Raw genomic sequence first — 6,692 nt, 5'->3', positions numbered from 1 at the left:
TATCTTTTGGCAGTGCGTGTGCACCTCGAGTCCACCGTCGAAGTGGACCCCCAGGTATCTTACCGCGCCTTTAAACTTTATACTCGCGTTATTAATCTTAATGGTTGGTGGCCTGCTAACGAAGTCTGCGGTTTTCCTATTTCGTTTACGCTTCCTATCCGGTCGATCTCCTCTCCGGCTCCCGATTGGATTCCGTTGTACCGCTTCGTTTTTAAGGACGATGGCTTCGGTCTTTCGTTCCGAGACCTGGAGTTTCGCGAACTCGCACCATTTTGTTATTAGGTTCGCCGCGCGTTGACCTTCTACCTCTATCTCTCTACGCGAGTTTCCGCTTATTACGACGGCGAGATCATCCGCGTATGCCACGAATTCTATTTTTTCCGCTTCCAGCCGTCGCAGAAGACCGTCAAACATTAGGTTCTAGCAGGCCGGACCGAGGACGGAGCCCTGCGGGCACCCTCTCGACGCCCGCTTGGAGACCTCTATCGAGCCTATCGCGAGCTTTACTATTCGATTGTTGAAGTAACTTCGGATTACTTCGAATACGTTTCGCGGGCAGTCCCGGGACTTTAGCGCGTCTAAGACCAAAGGCCACCAGACGTTGTCGAACGCGCCCGATATGTCGAAAAGTAACGCGACGGCGTATCTACCCTCAGAGATCCTTACCAATCTTCGCAACTCGACTATCGCGTCCTCCGTCGATTTTCCCGCAAGAAAGCCGAACTGTCGATCCGAAATTCTACCCGGCGCCAGCGACGCTCCCGTTAGGCGCTCCTTAATTAATTTTTCGAAAAGTTTACCTACCACAGAAAGGAGACAAATTGGTCTATAGGATTTCGGGTCCCTTTTGTCCTTGTCCTCTCCCTTCAGCAAGGCCCGCAACGATCCGATCTTCCAGGCGGAGGGAAAAACGCCCCACTCTAGGCACCCGTTAAACAGTTTAGTGATCTGGCCGGGGATCACTTTCAATGCTGCTTTTAATACGCTAACTTCCACGAGGTCGGTTCCCGGCGCTTTATTGTTTTTGAGAGTCTTCGCTACTCTTATCGTTTCTACCACCGTGAAATGGGAGGCGTCCGGTGTCTCAGGTGGCGTGTACGCGTTAGCCCGTAATACGCTTTGTTCCGGTGTATCGCTCGCAACTCGGTCATCGGGGACGTGTACTTTAAGAAGACAGTTGGCTGTTTCCTCTAGAGTCATGGTTGAAGATTCGCCATGCCTGAGTGTGCTGAGCACTCTTTCTACTTGAAGTTTCTCCGCTTGTTGCTTATAAACGAAGCCCCAAGGTTCTAAATTTCCATGAGATGTTACGAATTCCCGCCAACTATCGATCTTTGCCCTTTTTATATTTCTGCCATACAGCCGCAAGGAAGAGCGGTACTCCGACAGTTTTTCCACGTATGAGGGCTGGCCATGCTCCTTCTGCAGGCCACGTCTCAACCTGTATAGCCTTTTCTTGAAGATTGTTAGCTCCCTAGTCCACCACGGGTTGGACTTCCTAAAATGCCTTTTTCTTGGCATTGAGGCCTTGCATGCCTCGCTAAGGACAACTGCGAGCTTTTCGGCCATTTCCTCTACTTCCTCCGCCGACCTCAACTCGAGCGCCTCCAGCATGGACCCTGAAAAATCAGCGAGAGTCCCGGAAAACCGTTCCCAGTCGGCCCGACGGGTGTCGAACCTCATGTTCGCGGCACCCCTGGCGTCCCGCCCCTTCGGCACTCTGAGCCTGATGTCAATGGAGTTATGGTCGCTGGTTGTCCAATTGTCCCGTACCTTCCATTCCCTGATGAACCGGGTCATGGAGGGCGACGCCAAGGTCACATCGATATATGATGAACCTCTTGCCGTCCAAAAGGTGGGTTTCTGGCCAGCATCGTTGACCACCTCTATACCAGATGCCCGGATAAGGTCTTCGACTTTCGCACCTCTTTCGTCCGCCTCCTGGGGACCCCACAGCGGCGATCGGGCATTGGCATCTATCGCAACTATCAATCTCTTCCCCCTCAGCGAATGAAACACCATTTCGAGGTGCCTGAGGTGCTTCTCTATTTCTTCGCAGTACTGAAAGTAGCACGAAGCCACATAGAAGGAGAAGCCAGGTGCTTGCACTTCTGCACAGACGCAGTGAGCTGTGCTGAGCTGCGAGATAAACAGTAGCTGAAATTGAGAGTTGCAGGCTGCCACCGCCGCCCACGGGCGTTGCGAGCGTACGGCGGCCACTCTCATTCCCAATCCTAGCCCAACGACGGTGTGCCCCGTGTCCCGCTTCCTGTCACATGGTCCCTGCAATAACAAGATGTCAAGTCGCTTTTCGACGACGAGCTGACGCACCTCTCCCGTGACTTTAGCCGAACGTCTCATGTTCAGCTGCAGGATTCTCACCCCCGTTGTCGCCAGTGAGAAATTTCCGGTCGAAGTAGAAGAAGAGGAGCTTGCCGCGCTTTGGAGCGGCCCGGTTCGATCCGATAGTTTATGAGTGTGGGGTTGGGGTTCTAGGGGGTTCGCGGAGCTAATTTCAGCGTTATTTACGGCGCTGGTCGCGGAACTAATCACGGAGCTAATCGCGGTGCTAATCCCTGCTCTATTCTCGTGGTTTTTTCCGCGGTTTTTCCTTATATCTACGTTCGGTTCCAGCCGGTTGATGAACATCGGCCTGGGCTTTCTCGCGGTCGCGTCGCATCTAGCTAGTTCAACTCGGACAGCACGAAGGCCGCAGCCACTATGTGCTTCCAGGGCTACTGTCCCACCCGACAGGAAGCGATTTGCCAGGCGGGCACTCCTTTTCACCAAAGAATTGAAAATACTCATTTTGTTCCCACGAGTGCGGTGGAAGAGGGGGTCAAGCGACGCAGAGCCACCACTACGCCACCAAGCTTAAGTACACCGGGAGGGCGGCAGATATCCCGGGCGGACCGTTAGCGGCCGCGATCTTACCGTCTACGCGACCATTCATGCCCTCGGCACGGTACCTAACACCTTAACATTAAGACGAGCGCCATTGTTAGGAAACGCCTACCTATTCATCGGCATTCCACCCGAAGCAGACGAACGAACGAGACAAAGTAAAGCGAACGAAACGACCGGAGCAACGACGAGGATACCGATGATGATGTTCCTGAAAAGAAAAGAGGTCGCCCTTTGGTCCCCACGGCCCCGGGCCAAAAACCGGGAGGCGCGGGGCCCATCAGGCGCAGACAGAGACCCCTGCTCCCCTACCATCAAACCGCAGCATGAGGGAGGCGAGCGGAAATGTGATGGGTCTCCGGGAAGGCGGAACTTGGTGTTGGTAGGACAGGGATTGGAATAGATAGGTACGGGCAGCGCACTCGTGCCACCCCCAGCACTCCAGTCCTCGGATGAGGAAAAAGTTTTGCTGTGCGGGCGACCCCGAGTGCGCCCCTCCGACACATCCATGTGCGCGTGCTACTTGTGAGCCATTTGGTCAGTGACGCCGACTCGTAGCAATGCAGTGTGTAGGCCTGAGGGTGGAAGACCTGAAAATAATAATAAGCTCCCTTCATTCGCCGCGGCGTGTTGCTTTAAAATCTTGGAGAGTTTTTGGGGTTCCCGGCACTACTCGGGAGACTTTTAACGCTTGTGGACACTCGCTGGCCATGATGTGGCCGGAGGTCCCGCCCATTCCTTTCAATCCCTTGCTTTGTTGTCCCCAGGGCCGCACCCATTGCATTTTACGTTTTTTGTCAGTCTCAACACGCGTCGCGGCAGCCCCCGACAGCGACGCCAAAGCGCACCCCAGGGGCCGAGTCCCCACGCGGCGTGTTGCTTTGCAATCCTACATTGGGTTCAACTGGGTCCTTAAGGCGTGTTGCCTTTAGCCCTTTTTTTTTTTTTTTTTGAAACCCACCGCGTGGCCAGCCTCGTGAGTTGCACCGAAGTGCATCCCAGGGGGGCCGAGTCGCCACGCGGCGTGTTGCTTTTCAATCTTGCGTTGGGTTCATCTGGGTCCTTAAGGCGTGTTGCCTTTAGCCCTTTTTGAAACCCACCGCGTGGCCAGCCTCGTGAGTTGCACCGGAGCGCACCCCAAGGGCCGAGTCGCCACGTACTGCTTTTCCGGATGCTTTGCTGACTTCCAACGCGCACTGCCTGACTTCCTTCCGTCCTCAAGGTCTGGGCCCATAGTGTTACGTCTCGTGGGGTCGCGGCTGCGAAAATTTGAATGCAGAGCTCGGCTTTTTCCACGAGACACGATCGCTATTACGGGTACGCGAATTTATGCGATTCTCCCCGGGGATACCCGCGATCTGAGGTTATTCGCGCTGGAACTGAGGTGATCGGATTATTGCGTGGGACCTACCTGTGACTCTACTGTAATAAAGATAGCTTCGTCGATTGCTCTATGCGAAACGTCGTTGGGGTTGCGTAAGTAATCTTCGTACGTAAACTGACAAAGCTCGCACAAATCACCGATTCGCGTGAGGGTAAGTCGGAAGTTGCAGACTCCGCAATTTATTCCGATAGGTGTTCCGCCTATGATTAGAGTATGCTTCCGAATCCTTGTCCAAAGTAATTTCGAGACTCTAGGTAAGGTGGAGTAGCATGAAATGCAGAGAGCTGCCTTAGTCTCAAAATGGATGTACCCGACACCAACTTGGCAATAGAATAAGGGTTCAAACGGTACAAAGAGATTAACTTCTGGAGGAGGAGTTATACCTCTAAGGGTGAGTGGGCACATTTGTGTTTGTTGCGTAATCGAATTGATAATGCGTCATTCGCTCGTAGATCTTCGGTGAACCCGGCAGTTATCGAGAAGTTAGTAGTCGTCGGCAAAACCGTCGGTAATTGTTCAGTAAAACACTGGTAAGGTGCCAGTAAGGTGTCGATAACCCGTTGGTAAAAGAACGTTCGTCGGTATATGGTTGGTAATGTCGGTATAAGAACGTATGTTGGTATATAGTCGGTAATGTCGGTAAAAGAACGTATGTCGGTATATTGTCGATAACGTCGGTAAAAGAACGTATGTCGGTATATCGTCGGTAATGTTGGTAAATCGAAAATGTTCTCAATTGATTATTGTTTAAATGACTACTTTGTTGTACGGATTTACGAAGTTATTTCTTGAGACACAAGATTTTTAAGAGATTGAACTATTTGCGTTTTTCCGTGTTAGAATTCCGAGGGTGGCACCGCATGTGGTGGTCGACCCTAGTTTTATAGCCCGACCCTTTTTTTATAGCTTCCGCAGTGACGATGGAAAAGAGGAAAAATGCGTCGGAGATTTTTCTAGAATGTTCTCTTCCACGTGGTAGAAGCGTCTCTGAATTTGCTAACACGCGCGATTCTTTAGGTTAACGTGAATTTCACTTACCTTTAGTAGCACTTTCTTGATCGTGTCGGCTCGTACTTGGAGGTAGTGCGTGCGGCGAGGGTCGTTCACTGGGATGTTTGGCGGCGGCAGGCGTCGTGGTTGGAACGTTATTGGTATGCACTTCCACTGTAGGAGTTCGTCGTTGTTATTATTTTTAATGTTGAAAATGTTCTCGTATTCAGGATCGGCCTGATATTCCACTCCGAAGAATTGAGAATATTCCTCGGTCGCTGATTCGCGATAAAATCGGTTTAGTTTTCGTAATTGATTCTTCCTTCCTGCGCGTCGCGTCTTAGGCATATTGAATTTGATGCATCCTCTGAATGATTACTCAAATAAGGAGGGTTGATATGCGGCGGACCTCACTATCAATTCCTTATTTTGGCAAATGCTGAGAATGTTAATTCTGACTGTGATGAGCGGTGGTCCGCTCCAAACACAGTTTAAATTATTCTGAATTCAAACGCCGTATGACAAATTTAAACGCTATCGTATTTTATCACGGGAGTGGAAGTTTTGAAGAATACTGAACACTAGTTTTCACACATGAATACACTGATTTATTCGTATAGTAGTACAAAATTCGAGACTAAAACTTAGAATTAGAATTTAGATTTAGACTTAGAATTTAGAGTTAAAATATTATACTTAGAGTTAGAATTTTAGAATTAGAGTTAGGATTTAGAATTTGGACTTAGAGTTAGAATTTAGGAGGGCGACTATACTGTTTGGTGTCGCGCAGAGAACTGCCGAAATTCGGGACTGCTCTGAGGTCCTTTGTTTCGGCGGCTCGGGCCTGCGGCGGCCTGGAGAGGGGGAACTCTCCGGAGTAGGGGCTCTCACCGTGGTGGGAGATCCTTAGGCGCTACGAAGCGCCACGCTTAGTTTCTAGGCGGAATTAAGCGTCATGGCCGGCTTTGGCGCGCTTTTCAAATAGCGTTTAAGGAACTTGGAGTAAACGAAAAAATTTATACGGCCGGACGTGACACCTCCCCCCTTAAAATAAAAATGTTGGAATTTAATGTTCCAACATTTTGGACTTAGTTTTCTATGCGCTACGATTAGGTTCTTAACTTAACATTGATTATGTAAATATTTATTTAGTTCGCCGTAATCTTTCATTGGGGGAACACTCGTAGGGTGAGTTTTTGCACACACTTTGCCACTGTCTGATTCGTTAATCGAAGGGGTTTGTTGGGTGGGCAGGGTTAAGGGTGTTTCTTCTTCGTTCGTTGGAGGGGGTTTCAGGTGTAGCAGTTCTCGTCCGTTGTTTTGTTCTCCGTCCGCTGATCTACCAAGGTGTAGGAGGACGTTGGTCACCGAGGTCCAAATGGCTCCGAGTAGATGTAGACTCCATCCGTACACC

The sequence above is a fragment of the Nylanderia fulva genome, unplaced genomic scaffold (assembly GCF_048542155.1).
Source record: "Nylanderia fulva isolate GAGA-0341 unplaced genomic scaffold, ASM4854215v1 Scaffold621, whole genome shotgun sequence".
NCBI lineage: Eukaryota > Metazoa > Arthropoda > Insecta > Hymenoptera > Formicidae > Nylanderia > Nylanderia fulva.
The sequence above is the reverse complement of the archived record's forward strand: the minus strand, read 5'-3'. Positions refer to the sequence as shown.